We start from the raw sequence: 20,247 nt of genomic DNA, 5'->3' as shown, positions 1-20,247 counted from the left end.
AAGAACCGTTGCAGTGCTTTCAGGTTCTCAGGAAGATCCCAATGTAAAATTGTCTGGACCTTCCTAGGATCCATACGGAAACCAGAAGCAGATAAAAAATAATCTAGGAATTGTATCTCCTGAACGGCGAAGACACATTTTTCAATTTTAGCATATAATTTATTCATCCGAAGGACCTGCAGTACTTGTCTGACATGCACCTCATGTGTTTTCAGATCAGACGAATAAATTAAAATATCATCTAGGTATATTACCACAAACCGGCCGATAAGATGATTGAAAATGTAATTAACGAAATGTTGGAAGACAGCAGGAGCATTGGTCAGACCAAAAGGCATGACTAGATTTTCATAATGCCTCTCAGGGGTGTTAAAAGCTGTCTTCCACTCATCCCCCTCCTTGATACGAATCAGATTGTAGGCCCCCCTAAGATCAAGTTTGGAGAACCACCTAGCACCCGCAATCTGATTAAACAGGTCAGGAATGAGAGGAAGAGGGTATGGGTCTCGGATGGTTATCCGGTTTAATTCGCGAAAATCTAGGCAAGGACGCAGGCCCCCATCTTTCTTTTTAACGAAGAAAAACCCTGCAGCCACGGGTGAAGAAGAGGGTCTGATGTGTCCCTTAGCCAAGCTCTCGGAGATATAATCTTTCATGGCTTGTCTCTCCGGACCCGAAAGATTATATAACCTGGTCTTGGGTAATTTTGCGCCAGGAATAAGGTTAACCGGGCAATCATAAGGACGGTCAGGTGGTAACTTCTGACAACCCTTTTCAGAAAAAACGTCCTCAAAGTCCGACACAAATGTAGGTAGGGTAGCTATGGAGGTGACTAAGCAATTGCTATTTAAGCAATTTTCTCTGCAAGGCTCACTCCACTCCAATATATCCCTGGCCTTCCAATCCACCACTGGGTTGTGCGCTACCAACCAGGGAAGGCCCAGCACCACCGGAGTGGGAAGCCCCTCCAGAAAATAACATGAAAGCATCTCGTTATGGTGGTCCCCTACCCGAAGGTGTAAGTTATGGACAATGTGAGTGAGGTTTCTCTGAGACAGAGGAGCAGAGTCAATAGCGAAAATGGGAATAGGTCTCTGTAGCGTACAGAGAGACAAACCCATAGTGTGGGCAAAATGGGCATCAATCAAATCTACTCCTGCTCCACTGTCTAGAAAAAAATAAATAGTTTCCGTCTTAGCCTCAAAAACAATAACCGCTGGCAACACAAATTGCGATGTTCGTATGGAGGAAACATATACCCCTCGGCTGACATCCTCCACACAGCCTGGGGTAAGTAGTTTTCCGACGGTCTTTTGTTTTTTGAGGAAAGAAGGACAGACATTAATGAAATGACCCCTCTCCCTACAGAAAAAACAAACCCCACGCCTACGGTGAACCTCAGGAGGATGGACCTGACGAGTAGTTCCTCCTAGCTGCATAGGCTCGTCTAAGTCCGTACATACTAACTGCTGCTTGTGAGGGGTTACCAATTGCTCCAGGTTTTTCAATCTGTCCCTAAGACGTCTATCTATTTGGATAGAAAGGGACATAACCGCATCAAGGGAAAAGGGGGTATCGTACAGCGCAAGCGCGTCCTTAACCCTTTCGGATAACCCAGAGCAGAACTGACTCCTGAGAGCCGGGTCGCTCCACTGGGTATCCGTAGCCCATCTACGGAACTCAGAGCAATACTCCTCTACTGACCGCTTTCCCTGTAGGAGTCTCCGTAATTTAGATTCAGCCAGTGCGACTCGGTCAGGGTCGTCATATATGAGACCCAAGGCCCCAAAAAATTCATCCACTGACCGGAGAACCTGGGAATCAGTGGGTAAAGAGAACGCCCAGGATTGCGGGTCCCCTTGCAGCAGGGAAATAACAACCCCCACCTGCTGTTCTTCCTTACCAGAGGAGTAAGGGCGCAGTTTAAAATATAATTTACAGGCCTCACGGAATGTCACAAACTTGTCCCTTCCCCCAGAAAATCTGTCAGGAAGAGCAACCTTGGGTTCCGCAACAACCTGGTTACCTGTAGCAACCGCTGGGCTTGCGGTCTGTTGCAATTGCTGCTGTTGCTGGAGGACCGACGCCTTCAATCCTGCCACCTCCAAAGAAAGGGCATTAAATTGGTTTGACAAAGCAGCAATTGGATCCATACTGGATTCTAAGCGGGTAAAAAAAAAATTTTTAATTTTTATTTTATTTTATTTTTTTACCTACACAAAATAAGGGCCAGATATAATGTAATGACCGGCGTCACGCGCAGGGAGGGAAAAGGGAAAGCCCTGCCCAAGGGAGAGGGAAAGGTGGTGACCCCTGACTCACTTTGCGGCTGGCACCTGACTGCCCTGACGTCCCTAGACGGGTTCCTCACCCGTGCGCCGATCACGTGCCTAAACCCTGGCTTTCCCTAAAATGAGCCCTAGGTAGTGAACGGGCTGGTGGGATCGCTAGTCCGCACCACTGACACTAAGTGGAAAACACCAAGGAGAGGACAGACAATACAGACAAACATATAAACCCAGGTGGGTGACAACAGCAGACCACAAAGGCCTAACAGGGATCCGGAGGGTAACGTACTGGAACAACAACCAGAGAACGCAGCAACACAGCTCCAGTGGGTCAGTATAGAAGTCAGTATAGAACATAGTGGTCAGTATAGAACATAGTGATCTGGCACTAATAATGAGCATCAGCTAGTTTTAACCCACAGTGTTTAGAGCTCACTTATAATAGTTAATAGATGTTCTGACTTCATTTTAAGTGAATCATTAAAAGTTACATTTTATTATCTGGGACAAGAAAGGAAATTAGCCTGTAGCTATGTGATTGTGTGTTACTACTCGGACAACATCGTTTCCAGCAGCGATCTGGGAGTCCAAGAGGCATCCAGACATCCTCCCCATGCTGTTCCCGAACCATTTCAGTGGTGTTTCCATCAATTTCTGACCATTTCCTATGAACCAGACACCCTCCCCTCTTCAGAGCAGTGGGTGCCTGGTTTAATGCTTGGGTTCTCCCTTTGACTTCCATTGTGCCAAGCACCCGAGCATACCAAAGTGTTCTACTCGAGCACCCGAGCACTTTGGTGCTTGATCAACACTAGTATTCATCCTTCACAAATTGGTCAAAATTATTTTATATATCGGAATTAGAGAAGGCCTAGCGGTTCGCCCGGCGATCGATTCGCAGTGAACTCTGGACGTTCGCGATTCGTCGAACATGCAAACATGTGGCGATGTCAGCCGGCACCATATTCTTTTGCATTGCAACGAACTTTGACCCATGACACACACATCAGGTGGGACAGCACAGCCAATTGAGACATTTGAAAAACATGGACACACCCCACCCAATAACAGAACCCAATCTGGCAGCCATTTTACATTTTGTGTTTTGCTTTGTGGAGCAGGGACACCAAAATCCTAGCTGATAGGGCCACAAAAGTCCTTTTAAGGACTGGTATAGGTGTGCTATTGATAGGTGTGATATACTGAATGGTGTGATATATTTATATTATAATTTCTAACATATAAAGTAAATTATAGTCCATTTGTATTGTGCAGCAGTTGTGTGCGGTTCTGCTGCGATACCGCAGCTATATAGAATGATAAACGCTATAGGAATAACAAATTGCAACTGGTGTGATATACCTGTTGCCCCAAAAGAACTGATTGAGGGGTGTGATATACCCATAATATACCTTCTAACATAGAAAGTATATAGTGCACTTGTATTGTGCAGCAGTTGTGTGCGGTTCTGATGCGATACCGCAGGTATATAGAGGGACAAGCGCTATTGGAACAACTATTTGCAACGGGTGTGATACACCTGTTGCCCCAAAGCAAACTGAGGGGTGCAATATACCTTCCACCAAATATTGATTAAGGGGTTCTATAGACCTGCTTCCACAAAATACAGATTGAGGTATGTGATATACCTGCTTCCACAAAATACTGATTAAGAGGCTTTTTATATACCTTCTTCCACAAAATACTGAATGAGGAGTGCGATATACCTGCTTCCACAAAAGATTGATTAAGAAGCTCTATATACCTGTTTCCACAAAATACTGATTAAGAGGATTGATATACCTGCTTCCACAAAATATAGATTGAGAGGTGCGATATACCTGCTTCCACCAAATATTGATTAAGGGGTTATACAGTGGGATGCGAAAGTCAGAGTCAACCCACAGACCAGCAACAAAGATGTACTTTACACAAGGAGATGCTGTATGCGAGAGTGATGCAGAGGAAGCCTTTTCTCCGCCCACAGCACAAAAAATGCCGCTTGAGGTGGGCTAAAGCACATTTGGACAAGCCAGCTTCATTTTGGCCATAACAAGGGGTGTTATGCATGGAGGAAAAAGAACACATTCTGCTGTTGCGGGCGCTGGCAGAGGAATTTCCACCCACAGCGAAACAGGTGTGGGTACCAATCCTACCACTCCTGCAAGAAGAGGGCAGTTTGAATATGTGTTGGTCACTTGTTCTTTTCTGTCATGTGAATGCCTAATTTTTGGGGCATGTACTCCCGTAGCCTAAAATAAAAAATTTCTAGGCTCCACCAGGGTACATTTTTGAGAATTTCCCTTTAAGACGCATAAAAATTGCCCCCTTATTAAAATACATATTTTTTGGTGGGAATTTTTGCCATTGATCCCCCCTCTGGTATATCACTGTCCATGTTGTGGGACTATTTGTGCACTTCTAGTAAGTATTTGTTGGCTGAAAATATGACCTGAAGGTTTTTCAGATTTGCCTGCCATTAAAGTGAATGAAGCCCGCCGCAAACGCGCGGTTCGCGAACGTCCCGGCTGATGTTCGTCCATCACTTATCAGAATATAGGAAAAATGAGAAGATGAAGAAGGAGGATCACCTGACCCTATCCCAGTGAGCCTGCCCTTTGTGTCTTGCAGTGAGCCTCAGCCAATAAAGAGGGACTATAGCTGTGATGCCTGGATGTGTGATAGGCACTATATATTATCCCAGTCAGGAGCTACGTGTGTGTTTTGGAGATATACACCCTGTTCCAAATTATTATTTTTCTCATTTACCGAAATAATTGATGTAAATAACAGTCAGCATAATTCTCATGTTATCAACTATTAAGAGTACAATTCAAATTTTATTGAACAAACCTCCTAATGATAACAGTGTTTTTTAAAACATAAAAAACTTACAATGCACTGTTCCAAATTATTACGCACAGTAAGTTTCAAAACTCTTTATAGGTTGTAAAGAACTGAAAATTGTAATTTGCTAGGTTTGCAGCATATTTACTGAAATCAAAAGCTATTTCAATCAAACTTTTAACAACATTTTAACTTTTTAACTATTTTAAGGCTACTTTCACACTAGCGTTCGTCGGTCCGCTCGTGAGCTCCGTTTGAAGGGGCTCACGAGCGGACCCGAACGCAGCCGTCCAGCCCTGATGCAGTCTGAATGGAGCGGATCCGCTCAGACTGCATCAGTCTGGCGGCGTTCAGCCTCCGCTCCGCTCGCCTCCGCACGGACAGGCGGACAGCTGAACGCTGCTTGCAGCGTTCGGGTGTCCGCCTGGCCGTGCGGAGGCGTGCGGATCCGTCCAGACTTACAATGTAAGTCAATGGGGACGGATCCGTTTAAAGATGCCACAATATGGCTCAATCTTCAGGCGGATCCGTCCCCCATCGACTTTACATTGAAAGTCTGGACGGATCCGTACGAGGCTATTTTCACACTTAGCTGTTATATGCTAAAATAATGCAGACAGATCCGTTCTGAACGGAGCCTCCGTCTGCATTATTATGATCGGATCCGTTCAGAACGGATCCGATCGAACGCTAGTGTGAAAGTAGCCTTACAGGTCACGTTACATTTAACATAGGACCCCTTATTTGTTAGCAGCTTCAGAAGTCTTGCATCCATTCAACTTGTCAGTTTTTGGACAGTTTCTGCTTGAATCTGTTTTCAAGATATCAGAATAGCCTCACCGAGCTGCTGTTTGGATGTAAACTGCCTCCCACCCTCATAGATCTTTTGCTTGAGGATGCTCCAAAGGTTCTCAATAGGATTGAGGTCAGGGGAGGATGATGGCCGCACCATGACTTTCTCTCCTTTTATCCCCATAGCAGCCATTGATTCAGAGGTATTCTTTGAAGCATGAGATGGTGCATTGTCATACATGAAGATGATTTTATTACGGAAAGCATAGTTCTTCCTTTTGTACCAGCGAAGAAAGTGGTCAGTCAGAAACGCCACATACTTTGCAGAGGTCATCTCTACACCTTCTGGGACCCTAAAGGGGCTGACCAGCTCTATTCCCATAATTCTGGCCCAAAACATGACTCCACCATCGCAGCCTTGTTGGAACAGGGTGGCCGTTCACCAACCATCTACTACTCCATCCATCTGGACAATCCAGGGTTGCATGGCACTCATCAGTGAACAGGACTGTTTGAAAATTAGTCTTCATGTATTTTTCTGCCCAATGCAGCCATTTCTGCTTGTTAGCATTGGTTAGTGGTGGCCGAATAGAAGGTTTATGTACAGTTGCAAGACTCTGGAGGACTCTACACCTTGATGTCCGTGGGACTCCAGAGGCACCAGCAGCTTCAAATATCTGTTTGCTGATATGTAATGGTATTTTAGTAGCTGCTCTCTTGATCCGATGCATGGATCTGGCAGAAATCTTCCTCAATGTGCCTTTATCTGCACAAACCCGTCTGTGCTTTGAATCAGCCACAAATCTCTTAATAGTGCGATGATCACACTTACGTTTTTGTGAAATATCTAATGTTTTCATACCTCGTCCAAGGCATTGAACTATTTCACTTTTTTTTCCACTTCATTTCGGCAGCAGAGAGATCCTTTTTCTTCCCCATATTGCTTGAAAATGGTGCTCTGCTTAATAATGTGGAACACCCTCCTTTAGTAGTTTTTCCTTAAATTGGGCTCACCTGCCAATCTAATTATCACAGGTGTCTGATATTGTTTTCAGTGATCAAAAGGGCCCTGAGACACAATGCCATCCATGAGTTAAACTGAAAAACAAAATATTTAATCTTTGTGACACTTAAATAGTTTTTTTTTATATTTGCATAATAATTTGGAACAGGGTGTACATTGGAGGCGTAGGACGTCTTGAAGATAGAGGAAGAAATGCAGCTAGTTTAGTGTCAGTAAGAAGAAGATAATTGCTAGGTAAATTTATAATTATTTCACAGAGAGACAGTTTTTAGAGATAGGAGTCAGTGTTTAACTTATCCAGGCTGCCTCAGGAAGGCTAATAGTGGCCACCTTTTTAGATTGCTTGTGCTAGTGCGCAGTATTTGAAGCTATACTGCTCAATTTAATATTATTAAAATCATCCCAATCTTTATCACATAATTCACAACCACAGACAGACTGCTGCATACTTTGCTGCTGTTGCCGCATTGCTGGCTAGAGACACAGAAGGTCCATTAATTTTGGGACATCAACACAATTCTAAGATTTTTGGCTCTATACACCACCACAATGGATTTGAAATGAAACAAACTAGATGTGCTTTAGCTGCAGACTGTCAGCTTTAATTTGAGGGTATTTACATCCAAATCAGGTGAACGGTGTAGGAATTACAACAGTTTGCATATGTACCTCCCACTTGTTAAGGGACCAAAAGTAATGGGACAATTGGCCTCTCAGCTGTTACATGGCCAGGTGTGTGTTATTCCCTCATTATCCCAATTACAATGAGCAGATAAAAGGTCCAGAGTTCCTTTCAAGTGTGCTATTTGCATTTGGAATCTGTTGCTGTCAACTCTCAAGATGAGATCCAAAGAGCTGTCACTATCAGTGAAGCAAGCCATCATTAGGCTGAAAAAAAAAAAACAAATCCATCAGAGATATGGCAAACACATTAGGCATGGCCAAAACAACTGTTTGGAACATTCTTAAAAAGAAGGAACACATCAGTGAGCTCAGCAACACCAAAAGACCTGGAAGACCACAGAAAACAACTGTGGTGGATAACCGAAGAATTATTTCCCTGGTGAAGAAAACACTCTTCATAACAGTTTGCCAGAGCAAGAACACTCTCCAGGAGGTAGGTGTATGTGTGTCAAAGTGAACAATCAAGAGAAGACTTCACCAGAGTGAATACAGAGGGTTCACCACAAGATGTAAACCATTGGTGAGCCTCAAAAACAGGAAGGCCAGATTAGAGTTTGCCAAACGACACCTAAAAAAGCCTTCACAGTTCTGGAACAACAGCCTATGGACAAATGAGACCAAGATCAACTTGTACCAGAGTGATGGGAAGAGAAGAGTATGTAGATGGAAAGGAACTGCTCATGATCCTAAGCATACCACCTCATCAGTGAAGCATGGTGGTGGTAGAGTCATGGCGTGGGCATGTATGGCTGCCAATGGAACTGATTCTCTTGTATTTATTGATGATGTGACTGCTGACAAAAGCAGCAGGATGAATTCTGAAGTGTTTCGGGCAATATTATCTGCTTATATTCAGCCTAAATGCTTCAGAACCCATTGGACGGCGCTTCACAGTACAGATGGACAATGACCCAAAGCATACTGCAAAAGCAACCAAAGAGTTTTTTAAGGGAAAGAAGTGGAATGTTATGCAATGGCCAAGTCAATCACCTGACTTGAATCAGATTGAGCATACATTTTACTTGCTGAAGACACAACTGAAGGGAAAATGCCCCAAGAACAAGCAGGAACTGAAGACAGTTGCAGTAGAGGCCTGGCAGAGCATCACCAGGGATGAAACTCAGCGTCTGGTGATGTCTATGTGTTCCAGACTTCAGACTGTAATTGACTGCAAAGGATTTGCAACCAAGTATTAAAAAGCGAAAGTTTGATTTATGATTATTATTCTGTCCCATTACTTTTGGTCCCTTAACATGTGGGAGGCACATATGGTGTTTGGTGGTGGTGTATGGTGTTATAGAGCCAAAAATGTTAGAATTTTGTCGATGTCTTAATATTTATGGACCTGACTGTATAAACATCAGTAGGAATGTTCTTCTAAAAATTCATTTTTGGAACATTTTTTTATTTGTAAAAAAAAAAATGAAAAAAAATCTGACAGTTCAATATTTCTTTAAACAAGTTCTTTTTTCCTTCCCGCTACCATCCATCTACCCATAGCCATTTATAATGCTATATTGCCATAAAAGAGCTTGAAGGAGGATCAGAGGTGTCATACACAACTTTTCAGGGCAATTAGGGTACTTTTGCTACAGTTCAAATTTATTCAGATAGAATCAAACCTAAAACAAATTTCAGGAAATTCACTTATCTCTAAATGGCCGCTTTCTTTTCAAAACATAAGTTGTATGTGATATTGCAGTATACCTAGTGTACTGAACTGAATGAGCTGTGCAGCAAGACCACAAGCAGTCTGTGGACAAATGTGATTCAATTTTTGTATGAAAATAGCAATGGTTTTCTAATCAGGCACAAAGTTGCTAAAATGTTAACGTGGATATTGGATCATTTACTCTTGTATACTGTGTGTGTATGTGTGTGTATATATATTTATATATATATATATATATATATGTATATATATATATATATATATATATATATATACACTACGTGCAGAATTATTAGGCAAATGAGTATTTTGACCACATCATCCTCTTTATGCATGTTGTCTTACTCCAAACTGTATAGGCTCGAAAGCCTACTACCAATTAAGCATATTAGGTGATGTGCATCTCTGTAATGAGAAGGGGTGTGGTCTAATGACATCAACACCCTATATCAGGTGTGCATAATTATTAGGCAACTTCCTTTCCTTTGGCAAAATGGGTCAAAAGAAGGACTTGACAGGCTCAGAAAAGTCAAAAATAGTGAGATATCTTGCAGAGGGATGCAGCACTCTTAAAATTGCAAAGCTTCTGAAGCGTGATCATCGAACAATCAAGCGTTTCATTCAAAATAGTCAACAGGGTCGCAAGAAGCGTGTGGAAAAACCAAGGCGCAAAATAACTGCCCATGAACTGAGAAAAGTCAAGCGTGCAGCTGCCAAGATGCCACTTGCCACCAGTTTGGCCATATTTCAGAGCTGCAACATCACTGGAGTGCCCAAAAGCACAAGGTGTGCAATACTCAGAGACATGGCCAAGGTAAGAAAGGCTGAAAGACGACCACCACTGAACAAGACACACAAGCTGAAACGTCAAGACTGGGCCAAGAAATATCTCAAGACTGATTTTTCTAAGGTTTTATGGACTGATGAAATGAGAGTGAGTCTTGATGGGCCAGATGGCTGGATTGGTAAAGGGCAGAGAGCTCCAGTCCGACTCAGACGCCAGCAAGGTGGAGGTGGAGTACTGGTTTGGGCTGGTATCATCAAAGATGAGCTTGTGGGGCCTTTTTGGGTTGAGGATGGAGTCAAGCTCAACTCCCAGTCCTACTGCCAGTTTCTGGAAGACACCTTCTTCAAGCAGTGGTACAGGAAGAAGTCTGCAAGGTAAGAAAAACATGATTTTCATGCAGGACAATGCTCCATCACACGCGTCCAAGTACTCCACAACGTGGCTGGCAAGAAAGGGTATAAAAGAAGAAAATCTAATGACATGGCCTCCTTGTTCACCTGATCTGAACCCCATTGAGAACCTGTGGTCCATCATCAAATGTGAGATTTACAAGGAGGGAAAACAGTACACCTCTCTGAACAGTGTCTGGGAGGCTGTGGTTGCTGCTGCACGCAATGTTGATGGTGAACAGATCAAAACACTGACAGAATCCATGGATGGCAGGCTTTTGAGTGTCCTTGCAAAGAAAGGTGGCTATATTGGTCACTGATTTGTTTTTGTTTTGTTTTTGAATGTCAGAAATGTATATTTGTGAATGTTGAGATGTTATATTGGTTTCACTGGTAAAAATAAATAATTGAAATGGGTATATATTTGTTTTGTGTTAAGTTGCCTAATAATTATGTACAGTAATAGTCACCTGCACACACAGATATCCCCCTAAAATAGCTAAAACTAAAAACAAACTAAAAACTACTTCCAAAAATATTCAGCTTTGATATTAATGAGTTTTTTGGGTTCATTGAGAACATGGTTGTTGTTCAATAATAAAATTAATCCTCAAAAATACAACTTGCCTAATAATTCTGCACTCCCTGTATATATATATATATATATATATATATATTGTAAGGGATCGCTCTCTCAAGCAGGGTGGCGGTGACAGATTTGTTTGCAGACAACAGGATTAAAGTCAAAATAGATGCTTTATTTTATGACGCTCAGGCAATTTACAGGCAAACTCAGTTATAATTCACTAGGTATGGTGAAGTTCCAGCACCACAAAACAAATTCCAAGCAAAATAAACTCCTGCCCGTCTGGGCTCTAACTAATTCAGAGTAGTTTCTAGCTCACCTATCAAGCGCAGGTTACACACAAAGAATCTGGTGTCTCTAGCCAGCAAGGCAGCGAGCCTCCTAGACTTTTCCAGGCATAACTCTCTTGACTGATAGTCTGGGATGTGCTTTTATTTCCCCCTAATGATCCCAGCTGGCTACACCTGGGGATCCCTCAGGCTAAGGGGAAACCTGCCCTCGAATGGGGGTAGACTGGGGAGGTCCCACTACCAAACCTACCCTCCCAGTCCAAATAAAATCCAGCCCTTGAACTTTTAACAAAACCGTCTCAGGAAGCTACACCTTGCTGAACCCACTTTAGCTTTTCTGAATTTTTGAGGAACCTGAGTGAGATATATACCCCTTCCAAGACTTTTCCATACACTTTACCACAAATATATATATATATATATATATATTTATCATTATAGTATCCAGCATTAAATTTAAAAGCATATCATCATTGATCATTGTACCCTTGTGAAGCAGAATATTAGAGCCTGCATATGAAATTATGTTCAAATCACACATTCAGATGGCATGTAAGCACATATCTCATATATTTACTCAATAAGCACATGGAAGCCCATATTTTCATTTTCCCTGAAGCAATAGTTATGGATATAGTGAAATTGCAGCTGAATTTTCAAAATTATCAAGTGTAGATCAAGGGAATGCTTTCATTTGATAACATTTCTTATGATATTTTGTAAATTAAAAAATGCATACTGATACAACAATTGTCACAGTTATTAGGTTTTAAAGATGAGGAGATGAAATATTCAGTATCTCATTCTCCAGTTTTAAGGGTTAGGGCAGTTTTAAAGAAAGATCTCAGTTATCCATTCATTGATTCTAGCAATTGTGACTGAGAAGAATTACAAGTTTTACTAAATAACTGACGATAATAATAATTCCTTAGGCTATTTTCACACTTGTGGCAGTGTGATCCGGCGGCCGGCAGTTCCGTCGTCGGAACTGCCCGCCAGATCCGCCGATCTGCCGCTGACTGAAAGCATTTGTGAGACGGATCCGGATCCGTCTCACAAATGCATTGCAAGGACGGATCCGTCTCTCCGCTTGTCATGCGGACAGATGGATCCGTCTTGTATATTTTTTTAAATTTTTACCGGTCTCCGCATGCGCAGGCCGGAAGGACGGATCTGGCATTCCGGTATTTTGAATGCTGGATCCGGCACTAATACATTCCTATGGGAAAGGCATGTCTTCAGTATTTTTCGCCGGAGATAAAACCGTAGCATGCTACGGTTTTATCTTTTGCCTGATCAGTCAAAACAACTGAACTGAAGACATCCTGATGCAAACTGAATGGATTACTCTCCATTCAGAATGCATGGGGATATGCCTGATCAGTTCTTTTCCGGTATAGAGCCCCTGTGACGGAACTCTATGCCGGAAAAGAAAAACGCAAGTATGAAAGTATCCTAAGAAGTGTTTTCCAGGATTTCAGCAGTTAACAATGGTTTGTGAGGTGACCATTCAGTGTTACATCGGTTTTAATAAATGTATTAAAATATGACATGGAACACACATTTTCCAGTGTGACATGGTCCTAACTAGAGATGGCCTTGCGGTTCGCCCGGCAGTCGTTTTGCGGCAAACTTTGCTTGTTCGCTATACGGTGAACATGCGAACATATGGCGATGTATGCCAGCGCCATATTATTTTACATTGTGAAGAACTTTGACCCATGACACATCCATCAGGTGGTACAGGATAGCCAATTGAGACATTTCAGCACATAGACATACCCCCTACCTTATAAATAAACCTGATCTGGCTGCTATTTTACATTCAGTCCTTTGCCAGTGTAGGAGAGGATGCTGTTTGGAGCAGGGACAGACTGTTAGGGACACCAAACGCTAGCTAATAGGGCCACAAAAGTCCTTTTAAAGACTGGTATAGGTGTGCTATCGATAGGTGTGATATACTGAGGGGTGTAATATACTTATAATATACTTTCTAACATAGAATGTATATTATAGTGCATTTGTATTCTGCAGCAGTTGTGTGCGGTTCTGCTGAGATACTGCAGCTACACAGAGTGCCAGACGCTATTGGAGCAAATTGTTTCTACTGGTGTGATATACCAGTTGCCCCACAAAAAAAACTGATTGAGGCAGGGGTGTTATATATCAATAATATACTTTCTATATAGTGCATTTAGGTAGTGCCGCATTTGTTTCCGGTTTTGCTGCGTTACCGCAGCTAAAGATGGTGACAAATGCCATTGGAACAACACATTTTTACTAGAGTGGTATACCAGTTGCCCCACAAAAAAACTGATTGAAGCAGGGGTGTTATATACCAATTATATACTTTCTATATAGTGCATTTGGGTAGTGCAGCATTTGTTTGCGGTTTGCTGCGTTACCTCAGCGACAGATCGTGACAAACGCTATTGGAACAAATAATTTCCACTGGTGTGAAATACCAGTTGCCCCCTAAAAAAACTGATTGAAGCAGGGGTGTGATATACCAATTATATACTTTCTATATAGTGCATTTGGGTAGTGCAGCACTGGTTTGCGGTTTTGCTGCATTACCTCAGCTACAGATAGTGACAAACCACATTGGAACAACGTACTCCCGTGGCCTAAAAGATAAACTTTCTAGGCTCCAACAGGACACATTTCAGAGAATTTCGCTTTAAGACGCATAAAAATGTCCCCTGATTAAGATAAATATTTTTTGTTGGAATTTTTGTCAATAATCTCCCTCTAGCATGTCACTGTCCATGTTGTGGGACTATTTCTACGCAAATATGAGATGAAGGTTTTTCAGGTTGGCCTGCCATTAAAGTGAATGGGGCCCGCAGCGAACTTGCGGTTCGCGAACATTTGATCGCGTTTGCGCGATCAAGTTCGTGAACCGTCCTAGCCGATGTTCGTCCATCACTAGTTCTGACACCATGGTAAGAAGGATGTAGGTCATTCTAAGGATAAAGTTGAAACCACTTCAGTAAAATCTGGTAAAATACTCTACACTGAACAGTCCACAACATTAAAATTGTAGCAATCTACTCAGGAGCTGCCTGTGATCCTCCAGTAGATCATCAATGGGTTGCTAGCTTGGAATGTTATTCATCTCAAAATGTATGCAAAAATGCTAATCCTCTGATTAAATTAAGAGCATTACTCTATTTACATTAATGGTTAATAATATATTTTTTCATTAATATCACAGCACTGCCGTGTGCACAGAATTCAGTTGGCTAGATCAGAACTGATGTTCAGCTCATTCTTAAATTGCCTGGCATCTCATCCATCGATAAAGCGATTCAGCCATAACACCATAACATTTAAAACCACTTGCCTTATTTTCTGTAGGTCCTCCTTGTGCAGCAAGCTATGGTTGTCCCATCTAAAAAATGTTGTATTGATATATGTTTTAATGTAAGTTACATGCATATTTACATATTTTTCCAACATAGTGAAAGTCAATCATCCTGGTGCACACTGTGGTGAACAATATGCTTATAATTAAATCACATATTAATCTTTCCTTTAATGTTTCTTGTATATTAAAAGGGTTCTTCACTCTATCTATATCACTTTTTGAATAGGCTATACCATGTCGTTGATATACTTTTTTTTTTTTACTAATGACTACATATGTATTAGTAGCACATACCATTTTGATGATGCCATGCTGACTGCAGGCTAGCTGTAAATTTGGACCATGGAACATGACAATAGTAGCATTCCACTTCTTCAGCTATTTCCATAAGAGCACAGTGTGATATCAGACAGTTTCCATGACTGCACAGTATGATATAATACATTCAAATGTTGAGAAAAAGTATTTGCTAGTACATATGTCAGTCATTTATGATGGGAAGAAATTTTTGCCAGCTATCCTACAAGCATTGCTAGAGTTGTTTTAATTTTTAAACATACAATTTTTTGACTTGTTATACAGTATGAAGCAACTCACATTACAAATACAACCAAATGCACTAAATAGCTTTCAGCTGATGACTTCATTTCTTGTAAGTCCAGTCATGTAAATGTAGTATTTAAAAGTAGAAAAAATAATATTGATCATACCTATCAAAAATTATAATAGTAATAACAATAATAATAATAATCTTTATATTGTGCCAAGATCTTCTGCAGCACTTTACAATTCAGAGGGTACATGTAGAAACAAAATTCTAAATCAGACATTAGAGTAACAGACATATTATAATTAAAACATGAGTAGCGAGAGCCTTGCTCACAATAGCTTACAATCTATAAGCAAATAGGGATGACACAAAAAGGTAAAAAGTTCTTGACTTCAAAAAGGGTGCAGCCATATTAAAAACAAAATAGTACACTACACAAAGCTGTATGAGCCAGCCACGAGCCGGTATCTGTGCATAAACAAGTCAAATCCAGGGCACAGGCACAATTATGGTTATACAGTGCCTTGTAAAAGTATTCACCCCCTTGACTTTTTTTTGTGTTTTGTTACATTACAGCTTTAAGTTCAATGTTTTGCTAATCTGAATTTTATGTGATGGATCAAAACTAGGAATGAGCGAACCCGAACTGCATAGTTCAGGTTACCGAAGTCCGGGTTCGGGTTTGGTGTTCGTCGCTTTCTTGGCGCTTTTTGAAAGGCTGCAAAGCCAATCAACCAAGCGTCATACTACTTGCCCCAAGAAGCCATCACAGCCATGCCTACTATTGGCATGGCTGTGATTGGCCAGTGCAGCATGTGACCCAGCCTCTATTTAAGCTGGAGTCACTTAGCGCCGCACGTCACTCTGCTCTGAACAGTGTAGGGAGAGGTTGCAGCTGCAACTGTTAGGGCGAGATTAGGCAGTGATTAACTCCTCCAAAACACTTAAGTAAGTGATCGATCTACAGCTGTGGATCATTGAACTGCTGCTATTCAATTGCTCACTGTTTTTAGGCTGCCCAGTCACTTTTTTCTGGGGTTATTGGCGGCCATTTTGTGTCTTGTGGTGCGCCAGCACAAGCTGCCACCAAATGCATTTAACCATCAATAGTGTGGTTATTTTTTGGCTATATCCTACATCAGGGGCAAGCTGTCACCAAGTGCATTTAACTATCAATAGTGTGGTTATTTTTTGGCTATATCCTACATCAGGGGCAAGCTGTCACCAAGTGCATTAAACCATCAATAGTGTGGTTATTTTTTGGCTATATCCTACATCAGGGGCAAGCTGTCACCAAGTGCATTTAACCTTCAATAGTGTGGTTATTTTTTGGCTATATCCTAAATCAGGGGCAAGCTGTCACAAAGTGCATTTAACCATCAATAGTGTGGTTATTTTTTGGCTATATCCTACATCAGGGGCAAGCTGTCACCAAGTGCATTTGACCATCAATAGTGTGGTTATTTTTTGGCTATATCCTACATCAGGGGCTTGGCTGTGCTTGCCATTTTATTGAGGGGTGAAATACAATTGACAAAATAGCAGTACCCTAAATCTGGTGTTTCAGCTGTGGCCAGCCAATTGTAATACTGTCTGCTGTCTGGCAAAGGATATATTTTTGTTCAGGGTTAAAATACAATTCCCAATTTAGCAATTTCCTAAATTAGTGGTTTCTGCTGTATCAGGGCTACTTTAAATCTATTCATTAAAAGGGTATATTAGATTCAAGGTGCTGATAGGGTCATTCTCAATAACTTCACACACACGCTACTGTGCAATTCCAAGTCTAATTCTGTCTGTAAACGTACACCTGTCACCCAGCGCCTAAATAATCGGCCTCAAATTTATATTCATCTAAATCTGTGGTTATTGCTGAGGCTGGTCAAGTTATTTTGGGTCCGTCAAAGCACAGTTTTTGTTCTGGGTTGAAATACAATTCCCAATTTAGCAATTCTCTAAATTAGTGGTTTCTGCTGTATCAGGCCTACTTTAAATCTATCCCTAAAAGGGTATATTAGATTCAAGGTGCTGATAGGATCATTCTCAATAACTTCACACACACGCTACTGTGCAATTCCAAGTCTAATTCTGTCTGTAAACGTATACCTGTCACCCAGCGCCTAAATAATAGGCCTCAAATTTATATTCATCTAAATCTGTGGTTATTGCTGAGGCTGGTCAAGTTATTTTGGGTCCGTCAAAGCACAGTTTTTGTTCTGGGTTGAAATACAATTCCCAACTTAGCAATTCTCTAAATTAGTGGTTTCTGCTGTATCAGGCCTACTTTAAATCTATCCCTAAAAGGGTATATTAGATTCAAGTAGCTGATAGGGTCATTCTCAATAACTTCACACACACGCTACTGTGCATTTCCAAGTCTAATTCTGTCTGTAAATGTATACCTGTCACCCAGTGCCTAAATAATAGGCCTCAAATTTATATTCAGCTAAATCTGTAATTACTGCTGTGCTTTTATTAGTGTAATACGGTACCTAAATAGATAGCCAGATAGTGTTAGGTGTCTGTAAAAAAAAGGCCTGAATTTGAATTCAATACATTGGGCCAAATAATATTTTTATTATTGTGGTGAACGGTAACAATGAGGAAAACATCTAGTAAGGGACGCGGACGCGGACATGGTCGTGGTGGTGTTAGTGGACCCTCTGGTGCTGGGAGAGGACGTGGCTGTTCTGCCACAGCCACACGTCCTAGTGTATCAACTACCTCAGGTCCCAGTAGCCGCCATAATTGACAGCGATATTTGGTGGGGCCCAATGCCGTTCTAAGGATGGTAAGGCCTGAGCAGGTACAGGCATTAGTCAATTGGGTGGCCGACAGTGGATCCAGCACGTTCACATTATCTCCCACCCAGTCTTCTGCAGAAAGCGCACAGATGGCGCCTGAAAACCAAGCCCATCAGTCTGTCACATCACCCCCATGCATACCAGGGAAAAAGTCTGAGCCTCAAGTTATGCAGCAGTCTCTTATGCTGTTTGAAAACTCCGCTGGCAGGGTTTCCCAAGGGCAACCACATAGCCCTTCCCCAGCGGTGGAAGACATAGAATGCACTGACGCACAACCACTTATGTTTCCTGATGATGAGGACATGGGAATACCACCTCAGCACGTCTCTGATGATGACTAAACACAGGTGACAACTGCTGCATCTTTCTGCAGTGTGCAGACTGAACAGGAGGTCAGGGATCAAGACTGGGTGGAAGACGATGCAGGGGACGATGAGGTCCTAGACCCCACATGGAGTGAAGGTCGTGCCACTGACTTTCACAGTTCGGAGGAAGAGGCAGTGGTGAGACCGAGCCAACAGCGTAGCAAAAGAGGGAGCAGTGGGCAAAAGCAGAAGACCCGCCGCCAAGAGACTCCGCCTGCTACTGACCGCCGCCATCTGGGACCGAGCACCCCAAAGGCAGCTTCAATGAGTTCCCTGGCATGGCACTTCTTCAAACAATGTGCTGACGACAAGACCCGAGTGGTTTGCACGCTGTGCCATCAGAGCCTGAAGCGAGGCATTAACGTTCTGAACCTTAGCACAACCTGCATGACCAGGCACCTGCATGCAAAGCATGAACTGCAGTGGAGTAAACACCTTAAAAACAAGGAAGTCACTCAGGCTCCCCCTGCTACCTCTTCTGCTGCTGCCGCCTCGGCCTCTTCCTCCGCCTCTGGAGGAACGTTGGCACCTGCCACCCAGCAAACAGAGGATGTACCACCAACACCACCACCTCCATCACCAAGCATCTCAACCATGTCACACGCCAGCGTTCAGCTCTCCATCTCACAAACATTTGAGAGAAAGCGTAAATTCCCACCTAGCCACCCTCGATCCCTGGCCCTGAATGCCAGCATTTCTAAACTACTGGCCTATGAAATGCTGTCATTTAGCTGGTGGACACAGACAGCTTCAAACAGCTCATGTCGCTTGCTGTCCCACAGTATGTTGTTCCCAGCCGGCACTACTTCTCCAAGAGAGTCGTGCCTTCCCTGCACAACCAAGTATCCGATAAAATCAAGTGTGCACTGCGCAAAGCCATCTGTGGCAAGGTCCACCTAACCACAGATACGTGGACCAGTAAGCACGGCCAGGGACGCTATATCTCCCTAACTGCACACTGGGTAAATGTAGTGGCGTCTGGGCCCCAGGCGGAGACCTGTTTGGCGCACGTCCTTCCGCCGCCAAGGATCGCAGGGCAACATTCTTTGCCTCCTGTTGCCTCCTCCTCCTACTCGGCTTCCTCCTCCTCTTCTTCCACCTGCTCATCCAGTCAGCCACACACCTTCACCACCAACTTCAGCACAGCCCAGGGTACACATCAGCAGGCCATTCTGAAACTCATATGTTTGGGGGACAGGCCCCACACCGCACAGGAGTTGTGGCGGGGTATAGAACAACAGACCGACGAGTGGTTGCTGCCGGTGAGGCTCAAGCACGGCCTGGTGGTGTGCGATAATGTGCAAAATCTAGTTGCAGCTCTGGGACTAGCCGGTTTGACGCACATCCCTAGCCTGGCGCATGTGCTGAATTTGGTGGTGCAGAAGTTCATTCCCAACTACCCCGACATGTCAGAGCTGCTGCATAAAGTGCGGGCTGTCTGTTCGCGCTTCCGGCGTTCACATCCTGCCGCTGCTCGCCTGTCTGCGCTACAGCGTAACTTCGGCCTTCCCGCTCACCGCCTCATATGCGACGTGCCCACCAGGTGGAACTCCACCTTGCACATGCTGGACAGACTGTGCAAGCAGCAGCAGGCCATAGTGGAGTTTCAGCTGCAGCACGCACGGGTCAGTCGCACTGCGGAACAGCACCACTTCACCACCAATGACTGGGCCTCCATGCGAGACCTGTGTGCCCTGTTGCGCTGTTTTGAGTACTCCACCAACATGGCCAGTGGTGATGATGCCGTTATCAGCATTACAATACCACTTCTATGTCTCCTTGAGAAAACACTTGGGCGA

This window comes from Bufo gargarizans, unplaced genomic scaffold (genome assembly GCF_014858855.1).
Source record: "Bufo gargarizans isolate SCDJY-AF-19 unplaced genomic scaffold, ASM1485885v1 fragScaff_scaffold_320_pilon:::fragment_2:::debris, whole genome shotgun sequence".
In the NCBI taxonomy this organism is placed as follows: Eukaryota; Metazoa; Chordata; class Amphibia; order Anura; family Bufonidae; genus Bufo; species Bufo gargarizans.
Note: the sequence above shows the minus strand (reverse complement) of the source record.